The sequence below is a fragment of the Ursus maritimus genome, unplaced genomic scaffold (assembly GCF_017311325.1).
Source record: "Ursus maritimus isolate PB19 unplaced genomic scaffold, ASM1731132v1 scaffold_24, whole genome shotgun sequence".
NCBI classification, from domain to species: Eukaryota; Metazoa; Chordata; class Mammalia; order Carnivora; family Ursidae; genus Ursus; species Ursus maritimus.
This window is the reverse complement of record NW_024424897.1, coordinates 3,573,891-3,599,784: the sequence shown is the minus strand read 5'-3', so window position 1 is coordinate 3,599,784 and position 25,894 is coordinate 3,573,891. Positions and strand designations below refer to the sequence as shown.

The 25,894-nt window shown below is 47.7% G+C and overlaps 1 protein-coding gene and 1 long non-coding RNA gene across 2 annotated transcripts in view; both read right to left on the bottom strand.

Moving 5' to 3' along the window:
- Positions 1 to 25,894, bottom strand: part of CYTH1 (cytohesin 1) — a 77,588-nt gene that overhangs the window by 51,287 nt on the left and 407 nt on the right. The gene's annotated exons all lie outside the window — the stretch shown is intronic.
- Positions 19,826 to 25,758, bottom strand: LOC121104950. Its single transcript, XR_005837308.1, has 3 exons — positions 25,142 to 25,758; positions 24,016 to 24,155; positions 19,826 to 23,848 (listed from the first exon to the last, which is right to left on the bottom strand). It is a non-coding gene; the product is annotated as an uncharacterized LOC121104950 (long non-coding RNA).

Sequence of the window (25,894 nt, the reverse complement as noted above, 5' to 3'; positions counted from 1 at the left end):
AGATCTACCTCAATTTTTAGAAACGGGTACATTGCACGATAATGTCTTTGCCAGACTTCGACTCCCGACAGATGACCTTGAAGGTGCTACTGATACTTTGCCATCAACCCTGAGCTACAATTCCCAATCTTCCACATCGGGCTTTCTGCTCTTGGCAAGTATGTCAGAGGAAGATGCTCAGGAAAGCTGAATTACAGAGTCAGCTGGTACGGGCACTTAACTCTGTATCTGCAATCATTTGAGATTTGCAGAGAAATGGCAACAACATGGAGTCCCTGGACCTCCTTCACCCAGCTCCCCCAGCGTCACCGTCCCCGTCCTACATAACCACAGTTATTGAGACAGACAAGTTGACAAGGACACGGTGCTGACAGCCGGCCAGCACTCCCAGGGATGCCACCAGGCCTCTCGTGGCCTCCAATCCAGGAGTCCCACTGCCTGTCGTGTGTCTTCGGTCCCCAATCTGTGACAGTTTCCTGGTTGTATGTGTCATGGGCTTGATCCCTGGCAGAGAACGGGTCACTTATCTTGTAGAACGTTCACTGGTTTGGATTTGTTGGGGGTTTCCTNNNNTGCTGACGTCACGGAGGTTGTGCACTTCTGGCAACGATGGCACAAAAAGCAAGGTTGTGTTCTCGGGCATCATGTCGAAGGCCCATCATACGAACCTTGACCGCATGTGGCGAAGGTGAGCAGTCAGTGATGTCCCTTGGTGACTGAGTGCTATGGGGGAGGATGCCTCTGCCGTCACCAGATTTGTCAGGCAGGCTCAGCTTGTATTTCTCCCTGCCCCAGCCCTGGAATCAAGCACTTCCCCACGGTCCCCGGCTCCTTGTAACAGAGGGTGGTAGTGAGAAACTGAGATCTGGGCACCGGGCGGTACAACCACCGGCTAGACTGTCAAACTGCCTCCTGAAACTCCACACCACACACAAGAATGTCCACGTTCCCACAAGCCTGTCAGCACTCCTTTCTGCGTGGCTAATGCGATGGCTGTTGTGATTTGCATCTCCCTGTTTACTAGGAATACTGGCCACTTAGGTTTACTGGCTCTCTACGCCTCTCCGGTGAGAGCTTCTGTCACACAAAATAAAATATAAATAATATATTTATATGTTAAGTTCATTCATATGAAGTCAAGTCTGTCAATTATATATATATATATTTTAATTTATTTGACAGAGAGAGAGACAGCCAGCAAGAAAGGGAACACAAGCAGGGGGAGCGGGAGAGGAGAAGCAGGCTCCCAGCAGAGCAGGGAGCCCGACCTGAGGCTCGATCCCAGAGCCTTGGGATCATGCCCTGGGCGGAAGGCAGACGCTTAACGACTGAGCCACCCAGGTGCCCCCAATTATATTTTCTTTTTGATCTGGGTTTTTGTGACCTGTTTAGGAAGTGGTGTTCCTTCCCAGTGAAATTGTAAAAAATGTTCATTTTAAAAATTTACATTATATACAAGTATTATATATATACACACACACATATATTACATTCATGTATATAATGTATATTTTGTATATATCTACATATTTTTGTCATTCTATACTTTGAAAAACAAAAACCTTCAAATCAATTACAGGTCAAAGTATGTATCATACAGGGGAGCGCGCCTGGGTGGCTCAGTCGGTTAAGTGTCCGACTTGATTTTGGCTCGAGTCACCATCTCAGGGTCCTGGGATCAAGTCCCGCATCGGGCTCTGTGCTCAGCGGGGAGCCTGCTTGTTCCTCTCCCTCTGCTCCCCCACACATGCTCTCTCTCTCTCTCTCTCTCAAATAAAGAAAAATAAATAAAAATCTTCAAAGTATATACAATACATAGGTGCACATACAAACACGTACATACACTATATATTAAAGTCTATATACTTTGATCTGTAATCCATCTGGAGTTTTTGTGTTTGTTCTTTTAAGTACAGAATGACAAAGGGAATCTAAATTTTTCCTGAATGGATAGTCAAGTGTCCTCACCATTTACTGAGAAGCACAGCCTTTCCCCACAGATGTGAGATGTCACCGTGGTCTGGACAGGTGGTGACTAAAAGCACAGGCCCAGGTGCCAACTGCTAGGGGGGCCCTCCTGGGTGTCCCACCCACAAGCCATGTGTCTGTGAGCTGCTTCCTCTTTCCATGTCTGTGAGTTTGCTCATCAAAGAAATGGAGAAAATCTTCTGACTTCATAGGGTTATTGGAAAAATGCTTAGAACAGGGCAGACATCCAGGAAACACCCAATACCTGATAGCTGCTATTGTTACAAACTACGTCTGCACACAAGTATCGGTCTATGTAGCCAGTGGTATCCAAAGAAATATATAATATGAGCCAAATACGTAATTTTAAATTTTCTAGTAGCCACATCAAAAAACTAAAAGAACAGGTAAAATGAACTTTAAATGATAAATTTTATTTAATCCAATATATCTGTACATCATTTCAGCATATGTTCAATATCATAAATTATTAATGAGACACTCTGCATTATTTTTTTCATACTAAGGTTTCAGAATGCAGTGCCTGTTTTACACAGGAGAACACTTCATGTTTTCAACTACGGCTGGTCAGCAAAGGGGCCGGGACAGGGTTGGGCTGGTCCCCTGATGTGGTCGTATATTCCTGTAGCAATGTCACATGTGTGTATGTGTGCACACGCACGTGTGCAAGAAAAGTACTCTGTGGACTGACTGAACACCCATTAATGACAGAAAAAGAGTCTCTTGGCAAACGAGAAACAGAGGAATCTCTTCTCAATATGACGAAAGTGTCTACAATTTCTAGTACACGTTACACTCTGCAGGGAAAAGTTGAAAGCTTCTCAGACGGAGAAGAAATGAAGGGTGTCACCCTCGGCAGCTCCCTTGATACTGAGCTTGAGGATTTTCTAGCCCGATCTTTCTCAACCAAGGAGCACAGGAGAATCAGGCCCTAATGCCCTCGCCAGTTAAACAGGGCGAGAAAAAAGACATAAGGAGTGGAAAGAGGGGAGAAATGAAACCATTAACTTCACGGTTGGTGTGACAGTCCACGTAGCGAAGGTGAAAGAACGCAAGGACGAGCTGCTGGAACCACGAGCAGGGCTTGACAAGACTGCCGGTCAGAGCCAAGTCGGCGCGTACACGTGCCCTTCAGTGTATTAGCAACCAGCAGGCAGCAGGCCCCCTGGAAGAGACCTGTCAACAACCCCCAAGAGTTCTGTGGAACGAAATCCGAAAATGTTACTGAAAGACTCTGAGGAGGACCTAAATAAATGGAGAGGGAAACTGTAGTCGGGACTCGTCACTAACGATGCCGATTTTCTTCCAGACGACGTACAGATTCGATGCCAGCGCAAAAGGCAAGCTCAGCAGGCTTGCTCTGACTCAGGGGCTGTGAGACCGCGCGGTCCCGGCACGGGAGTGAGAAGAACGGGACGCAGAGCCCCACGCGGACATAAACGCTCGAGGCAACAGGGCGGCCACACAGCTCAGTGGGGAGAAAAGCCCGCAGACGGCCTTTTCTGCAAACGCTGCTGGGGCCATACCCGCCCCACAAATGCCAGGAAATGTGACTAGGAGCGGTCATAGCAGCATCTGTAGCAATAACGCAAAACTGGAAACCACCTAAAGTATCCATCAAAAGTGGAACGGATTTTTAAAAACTGTGTTATATTCAAATAAGGAAATATGATACATTGGTAAAAATGAACAAACTGGCTCCATGAAACAAAGTGGAGGAAAAGTCTTCCGAACATATAACGGTAACCAAAACAAGCCATCAAAATTACAAGAAAACTCTACTGAAAGAATTTTACATCGAATCCCAGAACAAGAAGTGTTAAAGACACACCAAGACATTTTCTAATAATGCACACTCAGGACATAAACCTCCCAAGTAGCCTTTCTTAGGAAACTTCTAGAAAATATGCTTCTGCAAACTTAAGATAAACCCAAAACAGAAAAGACAGGGACCTAAGAAAAGCTGTTCCCACAGAGCAGGACCCCAGAACGACTTGCAGCAAAGTCCCAACAGAGACCACAGAGTAAAGTAAGAGGAACGACTCTGGGCTTGAGCAGAATGACCGGCCCTGTCCAGGCGGAGACAACGGACCGATGTGTTCAAGCAGACAGAAAGCACCAGAGAGAAACTCGGGGCAGAGGAGGAGTACTTTAGAAAGCAACCGATAATTTCCAAGAAAACCAGGCGAAGGACAAACGGAGGCGAAGAAGAGCTCCAGGAAAGGCAGGCTGGCAGCGGGAAGACATGCGGCTGCTCAGCAGAGTGCCGTGCGCAACCCAGAGTCAACGGACGTCTGCAGGCGGTCAGGCCGCAGTTGGAGAGTACGGCTCTGAACTGGAACTAAACAGGGCGACAAACACTGACCTAATTTCAGAATGGCTGCCCCAGGGAGGGTCTCCAGGTGGGACAGGGAACTGCTGGTTTTCATCCGTTAGTTCGCTCTACGATCCTCTTTTCTCCGAGATGGCAAATGTTTGTATTTGTTAAACAAGGCGGCTGAAATCAATGCAGACGCTCCAAATTTAAAAGGTGAAACGGAATCGGTGTTGGTTACATTTTGTGTTCCACTATTTATGTGAAGACTGAACAATACTGGAAAAATTACTTCGACCTGAAAATGGTATTAAATTTCCTTAAGGTAAAATTTTTAAAAATTAAGATATAGTTCACAAACCACAAAATTTACTTTTTCAAAGTGTACCGTTCAGTGGTTTTCGTGCGTTCACAAAGCCATGTGACTACCACCATCTAATTCTAGGGTGTTTTTAGCACCCCAAAAAGAAAATTCCATTCCCATCAGCAGTCGCTCCCTCCCCAGTTCCAGGCAGACAGTAAGCTTTCTGTGTCTGTGGACTCGTCTCCGTACAACAGGTGGCCTTCTGTGTCAGGTGTCCTCCCCTCAACCTGTTGTCAGGAGTCAGCCACGCTGTGGCTTGGATCAGCACTGCCTTCCTTTTCACGGCTGAATACTACTCCGCTGTAGGGCTGTACCTTACCTGGCTTATCCATGCCACAGCTGAGGAAGAATGCTGTTACAAGCATTCATGTGAACTGCACGGTCTATGATCTTTTAAACCATGCATGTGTATCGCTGTGATAAAAAAAAATTTTGTAATATTGTCTAGTTTTCCACCTGGATCCTACCTGTTCTTCAAAGTGCAGCCCCACACCCCCTCCCGTGGCTCTCTCCCGTCACCCACCTTGCCCCCGCACAGGAAGGTGCTGACCCGGATTTATAAGTTCCATCTCTGAACATTTTATGATTCTATGAACTAAGGTTCCTGTTCTCGAAGATGAAAAGGTTCTGCTGAACCAGCTTTACAGGCTTTTAAGTGATCACAGAGTAAGCACGTTAGGTATCCCATTAGCTCGGTAGAAATACTCATCAGCCCACCGTGGAAGGAAGGGACAGTTAAAGTTAACACTGTCCTGGGTCAAAAGGAAAATGTTTAAAGACCAAACAAACCTAATAGTTTTGTACGACAGCAATGGCGACCAGTCTATCTGAAAAGTTCATTCTTTAACTCGATTAAGCTAATGCATTACAAGCACCGACCATTTATGATAAATTCAATTGATATTTCCAGAAGTGATCTTTCTGGTACTTTTACTACTTCAGCAGGGATGATCAAACCAGCTCACTGGGTTTTCTATGCACTTCTAAACCAAATTCAATTAGTAGTCTTAGGAAATAAATGCCCAGGCTTCACAAAGTATGCAAACAATTAACACCATGGTGTGAAATTCCAGCAGTTCCCTGACAAGTCAGAGTGAGTACAGATGGGGGGAGTTTGCCTGCTTGCTTTTTTCTACTTTGGACATCCACTCCGCCACTCGAGCACTGCACATCCCCTTCCTGTTTCCTGTGCTCCCTTTCTGCCTTGCTAATTATACATCACCCCTTTCTCTGTAAAACCATAAGACCAATGTTACAAAATCCGTGCACTCCACCCATCCTTTTGCTCAGCTGACAGAGAACAAAATGAACCCGTGGAGACGAACCCATCACATGACAGAGAAGCTGGCGAGGAAGACAGACCGTGCCCACACTCTGTCGTGGGGCAGAGCTATGAAGGCACAAGGTGGCACCACAGAAGTCAGCCAGTCCAAACTTCCTCCTGGTATCTGTTACTGATTTTAAAACAAACTGAGCAGAAACCACCGTTTTGTCTAAAATCTGGTCTTGTTTCAGAAGGCAGGTGGTTTCAGGAAGATACAAAACAAGAAAACACTAACAATCTATTTGTGAAAGCATGTTTCTTCAAGATTCTCTTCAAGCTCTTAAACTACTGTTTAGATATTTATTTTCCCTAAAAACAAAACAAAAAAAAACCACCTCCCTTCCAGTCTCAAAAATATTCCTACGAGGTTTGGAGGCAGTTCTCCATTTGCAGAAGCTACCATCACCCAGTTTCCCTGCATGAGGCTTCCCTCAGCCCATTGCCTCCAGGTCCAAGAAGGGATGGCCGACCACGTGCCCGTGCGGCTCCCACGCGCAGAAGGGGGAGGGCGCGACCTGAGCACACAGTGATGTCTGTCCCAGGAAGCTGGGGTCGCGGCCCGGAAAGCAGAGCCGGTGGCCTCCTCTGACGTGGCAGCAGTAGAGATGGAGACAAGCAGACGGCTTTAGAACCTACTTTGGAAGCAGAATGAACTGGAAAATGAGAGAAAGGAAGGAGTCGAGGATGATTTCCCAACATCTGACATGCACACCTATGTGGACAGGCACGTTGTTTCCTGGGATGGGGAGAGCTGTGTCACCCTGAGGGAGACCCCTCCGGGCATATGGGATGACAAGGGAGCCATGAGCCTGAAGCTCAGAAGGAGGGGGAGGGCCGGAGATACCGCCGGTTGTGGCGATCTGGGGAGTTGTGTCCTCGAAAGCTGTTGCGAAACCTAACAGCCAAGCACTACAACAGCTGCGTGCCTAGGAAAAGTCCAGGGCTAGGTTCCTGCGACCCCTGATCGCACTCTCTCACCACTCAATACGTAAGCGCCCCTTGGTGTGTTTCTCTTTAAGGACACTTTATTTAGTCTACGTTGCTGATCTGCTGACATTGCACTCAGGCTCGAAAGAAGCTCAGCTAACATCTTCTCGGTGGGGCACATCACGGCCCTCCCGCACTTGCGGACACGAGACGGCGTCAGCACTGTGCTTGAGGGCTATCAACAGAGAAACTGCCAACAGAACAGGCGAAGACGCGGCACCGAACAGGCTGTAAAGCACCCTTGTTCACGGCGTGACAGCTGGGCCAGGACGGCAGAACGTCACCCTGTTCTGCGCACACAGGAACCTGCAGTGGGAGACGGCATTTTCCACGGGCCTGCACGGGCTCCCACACCCCCGCGAGAGCACGGGTTTCGGCCTGATTTGGGCGACAAATAAATTTTAGTAAGCGGGCAGATTCACAAATCCGGACCCCACAAATAAGGAGGATGGGCTGTAGGAATGTAGGCGGCAGCATACTTGAAGCTATCGGTCGTGTCCAAGGGTCACTCCAAACATTCAAGAGAGCTGATCTCCAGGGAGGAAACAGGGAGAAACGTGACCCACTTTACAAATCTGCAGCCCCTTCCCAGATGCTTCCAGGTAGGCAACTGCCCCCAACCCTCTCACCAGGGACAGAGCTGGTGGCGGGGTCTCCACTTTCCCCATTCCCAGGAGTTCAGAACTTGGAAGGAAAAGAAAGAAATCTTTCTGCTCTCTCCTGCTGTGATCTGTAAAGAAATCTGCTCTCTCCTGCTGTAAAGGAAAGAGCTTTATCATATGCACTGCATGGTGATTTTCACAGAAATTACCTTTTAAAAGTATCGAATTGAAGTACAATCTCTACCATCAATTACATGGTTTCAGAGTCATCGGGATAAATGCCGCGGCCGGCGGTTAGGATAATTTTGCAAGCACATACCTTAGTTTGTAACTTTGACCAAGTCAACGTAATTAATGCCACAAACCTCACATCACAAAGTGACTGTACAGATTGAATTTTATACTGAAACTGTAAAATGCCTAAGTAAATACAAAGCTATAGGCAATGCTGTGAACATGAAACTTGTCTGTTTAGTCCAACACAATCCTGCCAAAAAGTCATCCACAGTACTGTCTGGGAACCAAGGCATCCAAGAACACATCCAGAAAAAAAAGACTGCTCTCAGGGGTACCCAACCTCCCCCAAAGACTGACCCCTCCTTTCCCCAAGTCTTCAGGCCTGTGCTCGAGTGAGCTAAGTGATTATGGAGTGAGCACGCAGGGGCATGAGGACACTGAGGCCAAGCTTCTCGCCCCAACCAAAGGCTGACAGACAGTGAATGAAGGATCCGAGGACTGCTGGCACCCCCTTGGTAACCACACGGGTCTCAGGCACCATCCTCAGGGAGTCTTGCAGGAAATCACAACCATTTAATTAAGTAGTACTAGCAATTAGCAAATAGCACGTAATGAGGTACCGAGAGACTAAACAGGTGATTTACTATACTGCCATTATGAAAAGATCAATCCCCCCCAATTCAAATTACTTTTAACTTCTGCCATCTAACTTGTGTAGGGACGTAAATCACAGATTCTTTAGAATAACCTTCAATTGACACCTTAATTCCAACATAGTTCATTTATCTGGTCATTCCAACACCCCAAACCCCTAAACAATATAACTATTCTAAAAAGATTCTATATAAAAATCCCTTTTAATACTAACACCCCTCCCCCATTTTTAAAGAGGACTGACCACCCGGAGTGGCAGGGGTGTAGTGCAGGGGGCGGCAACACCTGGCTAATGACACCACGGGGGGCTTCTCCCCTAGCTACAGAGGCTCCCGCATCTTGTTTATCTCATAAACGTCATGGACAAAAGCCGTGAACGGCAGAGGAGAAGTAGACAAAGCTGATGGAACCTTCCAGAGGGCCTCTCCACCATCCCCCCTGACTTGCACGCTGCTCTCAGGAGGATTTGCCCAGCCCCAGCAATTTATACTTGTACATTTCTGTGAGGCTCTCTCCCCAGTTTTAAGTACAAAATTGTGATTTTTACTACAAGAACAAAAAAAAAGTTTTCATTTACTATGTGACTGTTTAAAGTTTCATGTCACTTTTTTTTGTAAATCCAGATTTATCTGATGCAAAACATTCTTTAACAGATTTGCATATTATGCTTACATTAAAAAAAAGCTTTTCTACCGCTATTTCAAAACTAGGCGCATACCATTTGTACATACCACTCCTTATTATCTCTGTCACATTTTACGAAAGATAAAACATCTTTAAGGGAAAAGAAAATCGCTGCCATATAACCCAGCCATTCCATTCACAGGTATTAACCCAAGAGAAATAACAACATGTCTACAAAAGACTGTACATGAATGCTCACAGCAGCTTAATTCCGTGGCCCCAAACTGGAAATAGTCCCCATGCTCATGACAGGTAAGTGGGTAAATAAAATGTGGTCCGTGCAGATAGCGGAAATAAAATAACTCAGCAATAAAAAGGGAAGACGGACGCCCCAACAATGATCTCAAACACTTCATGCCGAGTGAGAGCCGGGCACGAGAGAACGCGCTGCACGACTCCAGTAATATAAAATTCTGGAAAACGCAGACTCATCCGTAGTGACAAAAGGCAGATCCGTGGGAGGGAGGGCTGCAAATAGACATGAAGAGTCTTCTCAGGGCAATGAAGTGTTCTGGATCTTGACTGTAACAATGGCTTCACTGGGGTAGAAAAAAAATTTGTCATATACATCTCATCAAACTGTATACTTTAAATGGATACAGTTTGCCATATGCAACCACACCTTCATCAAGTCAATTTTTTTAGGGGTGCCTGGGTGGCATTTGACTCAGTTTTAGCTCAGGTCATGATCTCAGGGCCCTGGAATGGAGCCCCGCATTGGGCTCCGAGCTTGGCACGGGGCTGGGATTCTCTCCTTTCCCCTCTGCCCCTTCCCCCCACCCCGCTCATGCGCGCTCACACACATGCACGCGCTGTCTAAAATAAATAAATATTTTTTTAAAAAATAAAGTTAGTTTTTAAAAAAAAACTATAGGAAAAGGGAACCTGAAAAGTTTGTTGAAACAGGTAAGTAGAAATGAACGCATTCATTAAGACTAAAGATGTTTCAATGTCACCTTTGGTGTTAGATCACTGTGGAGGCCCCAAGAAGCCCTGGAAAGCATCTGCTGGTACGGCCATCAGTGCTGACAGTCCCCAGGCACCTGCTGCATGCCGACCCCCCGACTGATGTACACTGAACACCTCACCAGACCCTTCCTTAGACCCTACTGGTGAGGCAGGTGTGACTGTGTCACTACCCCAGCTTGGTGGCCCTTGGAGAAGACAGATACTTTGCTCAAGGCACAAGACTGCCAGAGTTTTAAAAACTAAGGCTGACTGATGAAGGATCTGTATGAAGGCATTTTGGAAAGAGTACTAAAGACAAGCAAAATTCAAGGTCCTTTCAACCAGGGAGTCCCTGAACAGGGTCTGTCTTCTCTCTCCTAACATAAAAGAATTTTATTTTTTTTTTTTCTGACAGTTTTCCATATTTTATTTTATTTTATTTTTTTAATGATTTTTTATTATATTATGTTAGTCACCATACAGTACATCCCCGGTTTCCGATGTAAGGCTCGATGATTCATTAGTTGTGTAAGAATTTTAAAACCTATCTATTCACAACCAAATCATGGTTTGTGTGAACTCACTTTCAAAAGTCTTTAACACATTTTGAGAACACACATGTCTGATACTCATCAGCTGCAAGGGGACACAAAGTTCCACCACTGCCCCATGTCCAGTAAACATGGAAAAAACAAAGACTAGGACAATCCACAAGGTGGAAAGCAGATGGGTTCCACCTTAACTTTACTCTTAAGAAGCCTGCATGTGAACTCACCAGAGAAGTGAAACTGGATGAAACATAAGCTATCCACAGAAACCAGCTGCTTCTACCTACAATGTGAGGTCCCTGAGAACCCCGCTCATGCCTGAATCCCAAGGCCTGTAGAACACCCAGCTCCTAGTAGATGTTCCATAAATACCTGTTGAATCAATTAATTAAAAATGACCTGGGGAAGAAGCTGCTACCATGTCCCCGTTCTGACTTATACACACACTAGACAAGATCTTAGAACAGTCGAAGCTCACCCCGCCAACACTGGGAGGAGAGAGAGAGAAAAATATTTAAACGTTCTATCAAAAAGCCAATGATTAAAAAACAATTCGATGAGGGGCGCCTGGCTGGCCCTGGTGGTGAAGCATGCCACTCTTGATCTCGGGGTCCTGAGTTTAAATCTACTTAAAAAAAATCGGGGGTAGAGCCTACTTAAAAAAAAAAAAAAAGAGAAACAATTCAATGTTGGGAAGGGTAAACTAATATACGCTAGTGAGATGGCAATGTATACGTGACAGTTTTTGGAAAGCCATCTGACAGTACCTATGAGGAGACTAAACATAAAAAGCTAAACTCACTGACCCAGTGATTTGACTTGCTGGACTCTAGCCTAAGAAAATAATCAGAAATGTCGGCGACATTCTACCAACAATGATGTTACAGAGTTATCTGTTGTTAAACAAAGTGGAAACTTCTAAATGACCAACAAGAGAGGATAATTAATTGAAGGGTGGCGCACCACACAGGCTGTGTTTGGCAGAGGCAGGCCACCATGGGGCCCGCACAACCCTGCACGTCTCGCTGTCACATCTGGTTGGTCAAGAAGACCACACAGCACAACCGCTGGCTCCCAGGGGAGGGGGTCTGGCTTGTCTGCTGCTTGGTCCCTGGCTCCTCAACTGCAGACTGACCCAATTCAGGCGTGGACGTCATCGGGGCCCCTCACGTCCCCCCATGGGACTTGGGTCGGGGAGGCAGCACCCCCAGGCTGAGGTCCTGCTGTCTGCTGTGTGACGTGTGACCAACGTCTCACTACCTGCTTCCAGCCCCTGTGAAGCTGCGGCGAGCCCGCCAGCCTGCCTGTCCTCTCCTTTGGAGTCTTGCTGCCACTATGAGAATGGGGCTCTGCCTGGACAGATGCCACTAAGAAATTGTCCATACAAACTGTAATGGCAGAGAAAAACACTAAGTTTTCTTTTCTTGTGTTTTTTTTTTTTTTAGGAAGCTATAAAACATTCTATAGAACAACTGGAACACATTTTTAGGTTTATTTTTTAATCCTACATTTTCCCAAAAGGACTTAGGTGGGTCACCATGCAGGAATATGCACAGAATAAAAAAAGACTGCAAGCAAATTACACCAAAATGTACACAGTAACAGGTCCGTGGGAGTTCATTACACTCTTCCCTCTACTTTTGCACATTGTTGAAATTCTCCATTAATAATAATTTTTCAAAGTCTGCCCAGGTGGTGAAGTAAGAAGGACATATACAATTACAGCCAACCTCGCAGGCCGCCTCAAGTGGCTGAGTTTCAGACTCCTCCCCCCCCCGCGCGCACCGCGACCCCCGAGGAGAGAGAAAGCTGCGGGAAGACCCTTCTGGCAAGGTGACTGGGCCTGGCAATCCAGTCCCAAGGGGGACAGGGGAAGGATCTTTTTAGGTCACTTCCCCCGCTGGACAGAACGGAGCTCTATGATGGCATCAGTCCAGGGGCCGCCCTCCAACAGAGCGACACAAAGGGAAGGTGTCTCTAAAAGGCACAGAACGAAAACCACACAGACACTTGGGGAACCTGAGGTGGGGAGGTAGCTAAACTTGGTAACTGTAACAAAGGAGTAAACAAACCCCAGCTTGGTTGTGTGTGTCTTTGGATTTTTTTTTCTTTTCCTTCTTCTCCTTCTTCTTCTTCTTCTTCTTCTTCTTCTTTGATCTGCTGAGCCTCTTCTTAAAACTTCGGCTTGAAAGCTCAAAACCCTTTAAGGGGAATTCTAAATAGCCTAAAGAAAACCGCATCAACTAGAGGGTTACAGTTGGAGATGCAGTTAACACACAGCCAGCACTCCTTACAATCCCGGACACACAACGACATACAACCCCTCACATCGTCATTTCACACAACCAACATGGGAAATGACAAGCTCCATGTCTGGTGCACCAGCCCAAGCCAGGCCCTGCCACACGGCCCCGGGGTGGGGGTGGGGGGGGGAGGCAGTGTGAGGTTCCTGAGGAAGGTGCTCTTCTACACCTGAGCTCCTCGAATTTAGGAACTCTGAAAATGTGTGTGTGTTGTGTGTTCATTCATTCATTCCCGGGTCCTACCCCAGAGGACCCCAACTCAGTAGGTATGGCTAGAGTGGGGCCCCAGAACAGACTGCTTTCGTAAAAACTCACCCAGGTGATTCCGCAGATTAGCCAGGTATGGGACCACCACGCTAACCCCAATTTACTAGGTTACAAACTTCAGATAAATTAAACAGATCACTTCTGCATGTTTATCTTCCTCGGACACTTGCCTACTCCAACTATAACAGGTCTCCATTTGGGGGCACCCAGCTGGCTCAGTCGGAGGAGCTTGCAACTCTTGATCTCAGGGTCATGAGTTCGAGCCCCACATTGGGTATAGAGATTACTTAAAAAAATAAATAAAACTTAAAAAAAAAAAAAGGCATCCATCTGGAACATGATTATTTTTATAAGTTTGGATATCTAAAAGCCAAAAATTCAGGAAATACTTAATTCCACTTTTTTTTGACCACTGATGTTTCAATCCTGGCCTCTCATCCAAATAGATTTTACAGTTTACCAAAGAACGCAGTGACATCGTACTAGTTTAAATGCTTTCTCCTAAGACAAACAAAAATCCCACTATCCCACAGACTGTAAGATTTTTAAACAGAACTAAAAAGTAATTCTACACGCAAAGCACCACATGCCTACCTTTTAAAAGTTATACAGATACCAAATAAGTCTGATGGCATCACTTATTAAAATCAAACTCAACCCAATACAAGCATTATTTGGGCATCATCATTTTGCTGACTGTCAAGGAGACCAGAGGCTATCCTACTGGACACCTTCCATGCTCACCTGTGAAACTCGGGGAGCCGTGCCCGCCCGTTCTCCCTCCCCCACCGCCCTGTCCGCAGTCCACAGCTTTGTTCTGGGGTCGAGGTTTGACTTGAATCGTTATAAAGGTTACTGAGGTTTTCTCTGCACATACAAATATGAACTGATAAAATACATATTTAATAAACAGGATACGTAATGAGCAACTTGTTTTTTCACTCAACGTCACATGGCCATCCTCCACGCCTGTAACACACAGATCTCATATTTTTAAAGAGGCACCTGATATTCTGTAACACAAACATATGACATGTAGCGAAGCATCTCCTTCCTGATGGGACAGTCGGTGCTTCCCAGGTTCTGACTCCCAGAGCCACGCTGTGGCTCACGTCTGCGCTCACATGTCAAACCGTCCTGAGAGTTTCATTTACTCCAAGTGCCACCAAGTCTCACAGGGACTGTTTCCTTCAGTCCCGCTGCTCCAGGCTGAAATCAGGTGAGGTGACCTTGGGGATAACGAAAATCATGCAAACATCCTAGGGCCTATAGAAACCCCTTTAAAAATCAGAACTGACTTCTAATTATGTACATTCTCTAGCAATTGAGTTTTTAACATAAAGATGTGTTATTTTTATAATTTTTGAAGTAGAAGTTTAAATTCCTCTTAGTAGAATGCTATAAATACATTTATGTGTTTAAGAAAATGGGAGCTTAAGAACAGTAATATTTAGCCAAAAACTTGGTTTTGTATCCCTGAAATCTACCGGGTGTGGAAATTAAAGCAAATGAGCCCTTGCCGAGAGTCTGTGGAAGCAGGATGGCACCCAGCCTGCTTCCTCCACACGAGGAGGTGTCCATCGTGTGACTCGAAGAGAAGGCAGATGTCTGAGAAGATAATCACCAGATCACGTCATGCCAGCATCTCATCTAGAATAATGAACTCCTTTTTCCTATCAAGCACCATTGTTCAGGGATGCTTCCATTACCTGAAACCAGGAAAAATTCTCCTTACTGTCAAAGAAAGTACAAAAACATTGCTAAGAACTGGCAGCAATAGCACAGCCTTCCGACTGAAGACGGTCTTTGTTCTGGTGATCTGATGACAAACAGGGTTGCCGAGGAGCAGAAACAGGATGGACGGGTCAAAGTTTCCCGCTGCTTTGCACACACTCTCCTCTACCTCTGAATTAGGAATGTTCTTCTAGAACCAGAAATGCTTACCAGGACCAGACAAAGTCTGCACCAGCACCGTAATCCTTCCTGTCCACGTGGAACATTCCCCGGGAAGGACGAAAGCACCAGGGTGGATGTGGTTGGCAGAACAACGGCCCCAAAGATGTCCACATCCGAATCCCTGCAATGAGTGGATCTGCTAAATTATGTGGCAAAGAGAAACTGATGTGGATGGAATGAAAGTGGCCAATCAGCTGCCCCGGAGGCGGGGAGGTCTTCCTGGGTCACTGGAGGGCCCCATGGAATCACCAGTATCCCCTATGGAGGAGGAAGAGGCAGGAGACTCAGTGTCAGAGCAGTGAGACATGAGACAGGGTTTAGCGGTAACTGCCAGCTTTGAAGATGGGAGGAAGGGGTCAGGAGCCAAGGGATGCAGGCGGCCTCCTGGAGGTGCAAAGGGCAAGGAGAGAATCTCTCCAGGAGCCTCCAGAGGGATCCAGCCCTGCTGACACCTTGGTTTTAGCCCAGTGAGACCCATTCCAGACTTGTGACTCCCAGAACAATAACAGAATAAATTTGTATTTTTTTTTTAAAGATTTTATTTATTTATTTGACAGAGAGAGTGAGAGAGCATAGGCAGGGGGAACAGTAGAGGGAGAGGGAGAAGCGGGCTCCCTGCTCGGCATCAGGGTCACCAGGACCCTGGGATCATGACCTGAGCCGAAGGCAGATGCTTAACCATCTGAGCCACCCAGGTGCCCCAAATTTGTATTGTTTAAAGGCACTAAATTTGTGATCATTCGAACAGCAGCCACAGGAAAAGAATATAGTGCAGCCACTCCTTCCGTCTCTCTATGGCACTGAGCGCATATCTCGAGTCAGAGCCACTTCCTACCATGATGTCCAGTTGCTTTCCTGATTTGTTAATCATAAAAAAAAATCAAAAACCTATGCCTCATCCTTATCAAGTTATCTGTCAAACTCCGTAACGCTTCCTAAGAGCTCACACCACAAATCACCTTACTGTGGAATATATCAGCCCCTCAAAGAATTTCTCTGCCACACGCACCTTTAAGAATAGAATAATCCTGTTTTTCGTCTAAATGTTCAAGATTTGTACTGAAATCTCCGAATGCACGGAAAGCATCTCCATAACCCTCCCAGCAACTCAGTAGTGAGGAGCTTCCCACCTGGTTATTGCCACGACCAGCGGCAGCAGGAACCAAGCCCCCAAATAAAGCCCAGAACACCTGAAGAACGAAATGGGACATCTTATGTGTGACGTTTTATAAAAGGCTACACTCTAATTGCAACCACAACTCACAGGCAGACACAAACGACTTCAATGGCTTCAGTCTCTCTGTCAAACACAGATGGGGAGAGGGAGTACGGCTTGGGCGATTCCTTCAACACACTGCTATGAAGAGCCTACAGGGTACCGGGCCAGTGCTAGGCACACGGTCGTGGCCGATCACAAAGCTGGAAGAGACCAGGCACGCGCAGTAAACACCACTGGTAGCAGGTGACGAGTGCCATGAGGGGTGAGTCTGGGGAGAGGTGTGCAGGTGGTCTAATGAGCTGGGCAGCCTGGGCAAGTCTCCCTGGGGGAGTCGGAATTGGAGCCAAGGCTGGTGGGCAAGGGCATTAACTATGAGCACGTCAGGACGAAAGCATCCGAGCCCAGGGAACAGCCTGAGAAAGGCCCCAGTGGGGGACAGTGTCGGCTGCCTCCCGGTGAGTGGGCTGAGCAGGAAGCATGGAGATCTGTGAGGGGTCGGATCTCGGGGTGGGGGGGAAGGGGGCTCTCTGAGGTCAGCAGACTCGCAGGAGCCTCCCCTGCACACCATGGACACAGCCAGAGGGTGCGCTTTGTACAGTTAGACCACAAAGTCTATTAGTGGAATCCCTATTTCTTTTGGGTTATTATAAATCCAGGAAATAATCTCCCAATTATAATCCTAAAAACTTTTTCAGAATTTCATTTCCTCCACGCTTTGTTTGGACACAGAGGGAACTCACTAAGGTTTTTTTTTTTTTTTTTAAAGATTTTATTTATTTATTTGACACAGAGAGAGACAGCCAGCAAGAGAGGGAACACAAGTAGGGGGAGTGGGAGAGGAAGAAGCAGGCTCCCAGCGGAGGAGCCCGATGTGGGGCTCAATCCCGAACGCCGGGGTCACGCCCTGAGCCAAAGGCAGCCGCTTAAGGACTGAGCCATCCAGGCGCCCCAGGGAACTCACTAAGGTCTTTGTCAAGTTACTGAACAGAGGGAAGGAGCTCCCCTTTCACATCAGGACAAGTCACGGAGAGAAAGGAGAACCGCCTGGGAAGAAGGGTGCCTGACAAGACCACCAGGAGACCCGGAGGCTTGACTCCACGGAGACTGCCCAGGACACCATGGGGCTGTGCGCCATCTCCATCACTGCCGCATACGGCCCTGACAGGAGAGTGAGGGGCCCCATGTGGACACCAGGAGGCGCGCCCAGGCCCCCCGGTATCCTGAACCACAGTCCCCTCACACGAGCTTCCATAGCTGGCCTGCAAGAGCCACTGAGCGAAACCTGGTTCCAGAACTCCTTCAGACAGAGCAATAAGTCGGCGTTCTCACTGCATGAAGGGCAGGAATCGAGGCCTCCAAGTCTGCTTCTGAAGCTACAGAGCTGAAGTCCTGAGTCAGAATCCTCAGGCGAACCCACCAGGGACTGTCACGCAGACGAGGCCCGGTGCAAAAACGAGCCTCTCCTCCGACCAGAGACAAGGCCGCAAAGTCAGAGTGCTGGGCAGGAAGACGCTGGAAGATACTCTGTCTTTCTCCAGAAGAGACACTATTCTTCAGCAGTGCTCTCCCAAGTCATTCCTGAATTTCGTTTTCCAAAAGCCTGTTACGTGTCACCCCAAAGGGCGAAAAGGTGAGGAAGTGGCGTGACAAGGTCGCTGCGAGTGGCTGAGGCAAGCTTCAGCACAAGGTGGCTAGGGGCAGGATTACTAACGTGAACCTTTACGTGCTTACCTGGATTTCTCTAGAGATTCCCGCTGCCCAACCGCCATGCATGGCCCGGCTCCAGGGGGTTCTCGGAGGTCAGGCTGTGACACTCCCACTGCCAGCACTCCAAGCCCGGGCCACCAGAGGCCCTGGGAGGGAACACTGGCCTCTAAACCAACACTATCCAACAGCTGAAGGAGGAAGAATGGCCTCTCCTGTACAATCCTACAAACCCCTCAAATTTCCACCCTAAAACTAACATGGGGCTCTTTCAATCTAAATCTGCTCTTAACCCCCAACACAGGCTTTAACCACAACACTAACCAAACTGTACCAAGACACAGAACTCTGCACCCCAATTCCAGAAGAAAAGACAAAGTCTAAAGCTTCTGAAAAGCACATAAGGTAAAGAAAAGCAGAAAAGTGATCTGAAACAACGGGCAAGAAGAAGGAGCGGAGGCGCAGCAGAAGCGACTTGGCGCCTGGGAACCTGGCTTCCAGTGCCGGCTCCACCGGCCCCGAGCGGGCGCGCCTCGCACACCCAGCGATCCCCGACACCCCACCCCTCACCGGTGCAGGGACGGGGCTGCATGAGGGCAGAGCAAGCTGCTGACTACTGCTGTGCTCTGCAATGCTCGCACCGCATCTGACCCCAGAGGCAGGTGTGTTCCCCCAAAGCAGCTCCACCCAAAAGCAAAGCGAAAACTGGATCGCCCCAGGCTCCCATGGTGTTTGCTCACATCTCCATCAGAGCACCTGTCGCATGTTCTTGAAATTTTTCAACATGTCAACTCCCCTACATCATGAGCATCCCGAAAGCAGGCCTGCATTTTAAATTCAAGCAAACACCCTGACACTAAGAAGATAACGAAAAAGAGGCTGAGCAGGTGGATGGATGGACGGGTCGCTGGAAAACAGCTCAGACAGCAGGGAAGACAATGGAATCAGCTGTTCCTTCAAGCCTGGATAACTGGGGTGACAGGTAATGGTAATAAAAGTTGAAAGAAAAGAAAAGAAAAGAAAAGAAAAGAAAAGAAAAGAAAAGAAAAGAAAAAAGAAAAGAAAAGAAAAGAAAAAAGAAAGGAAAGGGGAGTCTGGAGGGAGGACTGGAATGGAGAGGCAGGAGAACACCTTCAGATAGGCAGAATCTGAGATGGCGACAAAGGTCAAGGGGAATGTCCAGGCAGTTGAAAATGCAAAAATACAGCTAGAACTCCAAACATCCTCTTCATTTCCGTCACCAGCCCTGTTGGAAGCCGTGTTTGGGGCGGCGCAAAGCTTCAAGGACCTTCCGCTCATAGGCGCACACACTCACGTGGTCTGGCAGCCCCACAGATGGAACGATCGTAGCCCGGTCCTGCTCCAGCTTCACGGCGCGCCGGGCATGAGTACTGTAACTCAAGACTAGCTCAGAACAGTTTCCAAAATGTTTATTAAAAAGAGTCTACAGGGGTGGCTGGGTGGCTCAGTCGGTGGAGCATGTGACTCTTGATCTTGGGGCTGTGAGTCCAAGCCCCACACTGGCGGAGCACTCACTTAAAAAAAGTAATAACAAGGGGCGCCTGGGTGGCACAGCGGTTAAGCATCTGCCTTCGGCTCAGGGCGTGATCCCGGCGTTATGGGATCGAGCCCCACATCAGGCTCTTCCACTATGAGCCTGCTTCTTCCTCTCCCACTCCCCCTGCTTGTGTTCCCTCTCTCGCTGGCTGTCTCTATCTCTGTCGAATAAATAAATAAAATCTTAAAAAAAAAAAAAAAGTAATAACAAGACTCTATAAAGAGGTACAGCATTCCCGAATTAAAGCAAGTCTCTCCATTCCACATTACCTTCCAGCTGCTGCCCTCTCTGCCCACCGACGGTCCAAGGCCCTCTTTTCAGACCTGGCTCTGCCCAGCCCTTCAATGGGGGGCAAGAGGCCGTGCCCAGGACAACACCCTTGGCCCTCTTCTCAGTCAGCATGAGATCTCCCCTGGGCTCTACTCCCATTCGTGTGCTGCTAAGTTCTTGGGTTCCAGCGACAAATTCAACTGTCTAAGTGGACCTCTCTCAGGGGATGGTCTCTAACACCCCCAAGCTCCACTCAGTGTGTCTAAAACTAAGCACCTGCATTCAATTGGAGACCCTCCCCAAGCAGTCATCTGAGACAGCAACCTGGCATCATCTGGAACCCTGCTTATCTCTCCCAAATCCTGGTAACCAACTCCATGCTTTTAGGTCCTTGACGTGTCTTGGAGTTACCGCTCCCTCTGGCCCACTCCTGTTGCCTCCACCAGGCCCTCCTCCTCCAGCTCACCAGGATGCTTGCAACGGCTCCCTACGGGTCTCCCCATTGCCCATGGGAACCACACCAGGCAGTGGGATCTTTCTAAAATGCAAAATAATCATCATGAAATATCCCAGTTCAACCCCCTAGGCTCCTTGTGGCTCAGAGACCAGTCCTTGGTAACGTACAGAAGCCCTCCATGACTCTGTCCTCCTCCCTAGAGCCTGTCTCTGGCCTCCTAGTCTCCAAGCACAGAGAACCACGCAGCTCCCCAGGGGACCAGGTCGCCTCCCCTGCTGGCCCTGGCTCACTCCCTCTGCCTGAAATGTATTTCTCCGTCATATTCACCTAGTTACCAACTGAGCTTCCAAACTCCAGTTCTGGAAACTGTCCTCTGTCCAATCGGTTCCGTCCCAACTCCAGGCAGGACTGCTCCCCCTGCTCACCTAGGGTTTTCACGTAGACACCTGCCACATCCACTCTGACCCTCGCCCTCATAGCCTGCCGCCACATCTGTCTTCTAGGCTCAAAGCATCCCCGACAACAGGGGCCACGTGGTGCAGAGTGGCTGCACACGCCTGTTGACCGCACGGACACACGGCCCGCCGACACCAAGCCCACGACAGCACTACTGAAGAGGAAAGGTTTTTAACAGCATCATATCAATTTCATCATTCATACCCAACGGTAATAATTACAATATGGACTGTAACAATGCCACAGAAAAGCACTCTTCTGAAATAAAAATCTTGAAGACTCTAAAAAGAAAAAAAAAAGTGAAAAACAGGAAAAGACTCTGATAAGGAAGGTCATGTCCTGACCCTTGTTACAGGAGCCAGAAGGCACAGAATGCAACTCATAACCACCTCAGCGACACAAAAACAGAGACTGTCACAGCATCCTGGATAACGAACAGTAACAAAAATCCCCTACACAGCCTCAACCCATCTTACGTTTTTTTAGTCAATGCAAAGAGAGAGGCAAAACAACATTACCAGCAGTTTCAGAGGATGTGGGATTCACTTCTTGAACATTTCTAAATAATTTTCCACCTCCTCCATGCCTCTATTATTGCAACTGAAACTAAGCAACAATAATTAGAGAGACAATCAAGCAGTGTGGCAACAAAGCAAACGGACAGGTTCAGGCAAAGTACTCTTCCTCAGGAGCCTACTGTCCAAGCTCTCATGTGGGAGGGTAAGCAGGAAAGGGGCGGACAGGCCTTGGGGGGGCGGGGGCGGGGTGGACTCCAAGCTGAAGCTCCAACCTATGCCTCACTGTCCAGCCCCCCCCCCACACACATTTGCCTCTCCCTGGCAGAGCGACCTGTATGTGTGCTCTCAACCTTGAAACCAGAAGGCACCGTCCTTCTGGTTCTTTCTATAGAACTATCTGATCTTGAATGCATGAAACACATAAGAAATCATCTATTTGGCAAGATTGTTTTTCATTGCTATGGGAGACATTTAGAAAGGAGCAGGTAAGAGCCTTAAGACCCCACAGACTGACCCATTTATCAGTATAACCCAGACCAGGAAGAGCTACCTAAGTCACAACTCTCCTCTAAAGGAAACATCCGTATTCGGCCAGAAGACAATATATGGGTTGAGAGATCATCAATCTTCAAGAGAAAAATTAAAGAGAGATAAACAGGTGACTACTACGATTGGTCAAAATCTCACCCCAACCCCAGTCAGACTGAATATATATTTTCCCCATCCTGAAAATATCAGAGTGAGAAAAACAGTCATTTGATTTGTTCGAGGCCATAAAAAAAAGAGTTAATCTCAGTCAAGTAAATAAAGAAACCAACATCCCACATGAACAGGCAGGTCCATAATACACAAATACGGAAAGAAATTTTTTCAACCTAGCTGGTGATCAATAGATTTAATGAGGTGCCATTTTGTAACCATTAGGTTCGTTTAAAAAAAAAAAAAGCTTTCAAATGCAAATCCTCACCAGTGCCATATCCACAGTGATACTCAAGCGTGTAACCCCACACATGGCTAAGCACAGGCTAAACCGGTACAACCCTTCTGGAAAGCAAATCGGCACCATGCATCAAGAATTCTAAAACTGTTTATCCCCTCTGACATGTTAATATCACCCCTGGAACTCTACCTTAAAGACCACAAAATGTATAATTATGCTAACCTTATGTTCCAGATTTTCTAAGAAAACCCTGACTTCATAATTGTATTATTTTCCATAAAAGCAGACCGCTAAGTGTATAACTAAATTCGAGAACACTGAAAGACATCAATATCACTGAAGAACGAGGAAAATTGGTTTGGCATTCGGTCAGACATGTACAGAAGAGTGTTCTTGTTTCTGTTTGGGATGGAGAGCTGAAGACAAAAACGCAATCACCGAATATTAACTTTTGCCACATGGAACCTGGTTCCATCTATTATTCCCTCAACAGCTGCTGAGCTGCTTCTACCGGGGACCAGGCCCCATGCTTGCTCTGGAGGCACAAAGATGAAACAGCCCATCTCCCCCGCACGCAGCGGGCCCCACTCACCATCCCGCAGCAGCAACCGTGCCCGCCGCTGCCCACGCCTCATTTCATCTTCTGATGGCGGAAGTCGTGCCCTGGCTAAGAGCAACATCTCCACGCCTTCACAGAGAAGCTTCCTTCTTAAAGGCCAATTCTCCCTCATGTCCAGACTAGGGACAAGTCTGAAGCTCATAAAAAGTGAGAGGAGTAGAAGCTATGTTCGAGAAGTAAAGGCCATAAACGGCACCGCAAGTTCAGAGATCTGAAGAACCTATGCTCAGAAATTTGATGATCTTGTCAGAGTTGTGATGCAGAATCATCACCACTAACACTTCCAATGTCACTACCGATGGCCCTGCCCATCTCTACCTCACAGCCTGTCCCAAGAGAGGTGGACAACTTCCGAAGGGCTTCAGAGACCCATGACGAGGCAGTCTGCAGGTGAAAAATGTGTGCACGATTTCAAAAGTCACCAAGGCGAGTGGTCACAGAGTCTTTTCTTGGGCAGGATACTCTATGAAGGCAAAAATACCTCTTCCTTCTATGAAGAGAACTGTGAAGTCCAGGAAGAATAGTGACCTAAGAAGATTATGTGAGTCTTTTTATTTAAAAGTCCCAATTATTTCACAGCATTTAGAAAGAAACTGCCACAAGCAATAGGAACATCTTTCTTCAAATGTCTGGAAAATCACTAATTCCACATTTTTCAAAGAAAACTAAGCTTGAAAAGGACTTGTGTTTAACTGTCCTCCCCACTCCCCCACCACAGGTTTTCACAGTCCAGTATGTCACGTCACACGTGCGGGGCGAAGCACGCTGCACCTGTCTAGGGAGTTAAGAACCTCTGATTTAACAATCTGGTATTACAGAGAGTATCTACGAGAGGAAGGGCTTCTGAATTCAATGGTGCAGTCACTGGGTTTACAGAACACCAAAGAGTCTGCAGTCAAGAAAGGCTGTTCTGTTGGTTTTTGAAGTTCTCTGTAATGGGAACAGGAAAACTCTTAAAACTCACTCTCTTTCTTCAGCATATTATAAATGAGGTCTGTTCCAAAAGTTTTTTAGGCCAAAATGGCAGCTAGGAAATCACAATCACCTCCCCAAAGACACAGGGTTAAGAACAGTGGTGGTGTCCTAGGCTAACTCACGACACAACAGAGGTTCCAGCTTCTGAGGGAGCATCTGGGCGGGGAGTCCACGTGCTTGAGGAGTCCACAGCACACAACTGCTTTTGAAATGTGTTACAGGAATAGCTGTCTTATCCCTCAAGGTAGAGTCACTATAAAACCTACGAGGGAAATGGACAGCTCTGGAGACTGGGGAAACCTTAAAGAACTGAGAATCTTATTCTCCGTATGACCATCTTAAGCTATTAGGTGCTTTTTGTGTGGTGAACGCTATGAGTGGGGAGCCTTTTTAATTCAACCTTCTTGGTTCCTCCAAAATACAAAGAAGATGACGCTTTTAACTGTATAAGGGGGAGAATAAACTTCTTTCTCATCTTTATGTGTGGTCAGCAGAATATCGGCCCCAAAGATGTCCATGACCTCATCTCCAGAACCCACGACTACGTTACCCTATGTGGCAAAAGCGGGATTACCCCTGCAGAGCTAAGGTGGTTTTGTTGGATCATCCTGGTGGGTCCCACGTAATCATGGGTCCTAACAAGAAGCAGAGGTCAGAGAGAAATGAGAAGGGGCTACCTGCTGGCTTTGAAGATGGAAGGTGGCCGAGCCACGGAATTAAGGTAGCCCCTAGAAGCTGAAAAAGGCAAGGAAATGGCTACTCCCCTAGGACCCGCAAAAAGGAACGCAGCCCTGCAAACACCTTGAGCCCAGTGAGACCACATTTGGACTTCCGACCTCCAAAACTATACAATCATAAATTTATATGCTGTTTTGAGCCATCGAGTTTGTGCTAATCTGTTACAGCTGCCTTGGGACACGAATGCACCCGCTTCCATTTACCCCTTCCAAGTACAAATTCATGTCATGCCTGTTGGCAAAGCAGTCACTGTATTAAAAGCAACCAGACCAAGAGCTTCCTGCCTCGCCTGGTGGGTACAAACACTAGCAAAGGGCAAGAAGAAAGCCTGGCAGGACCGTGAGGCCCGACATTAAATGGCAAGAGAAGGTAGACAAAATAGCAGCAGGCAAAGCTGGGCGAGGTAGTGCCAAGAGGTATGGAGGGGATGAAAACCCTCTGGGACCAGCCCGGAGGTGATTTTTTTTTTTTTTTTCAATCACAAAAGGAAAGCACATAAGGCTTTTTTACTTGGAAGGTAACTAGTGGACATCTGACAGTCGCCATCCCTAAGGCGCTCTGCACTTCAGGCTGCCAGCGGGTCTTGAGAGCAGCTGCACACTCCCGCGTGCTCGGCGCAGGGTCAAGTTGCAGGTCACAAAGCCACCTCTTCCCCGTCCACAGTTCCACAATGACTTACTTGTGCATAAAAAGAAGAAATAAGACCTGCCTCAGTTAAGACGCCAGGAACGGATCCACGCAGCCACCCGAGCACGTTAAACTCTGCTGTACCCCAGGCTGCTCCCAACCCACAGAAGTTTCACCCCCTGTTCGAGCTGCCATTCTCAAATTCCGCATGAATACAATGTTAATAAATTAACTAAAAGCATTTCAAAATAACCTCTGGCGAGCCCTGCAGTTTCGAGCGCTTGGAGGGAGGAATGTCCTGGCTGACGGCCACCAGTTCTGGGGATAAGGTTAGCAGGAGGGGGATTCAGGAACTGTCAGGTGGGACGGGAAAGCAAACTTGGGTGTCCCCGACGCGCGGCCAGAGGGGGGGCCCGGCACCGCTCGCCGGGGAGACGGTGGCCGGCAGCGGGGCCAGCGCCCGCCCGACGGCGCCCTGGTCCCCGCAGCTCAGCCGCCGTCGCCGCCGCGCCGCCGGGGAAGCCCATGCGCTTCGGGGTGGCCCGCCGTGCGTGCTCCTCGCTCGCGAACAAAGAAGCGGACCCGGCACACAACTTGCGGACCGCACCGAGGCCCGAAACGAGGGGGCCGCGGACG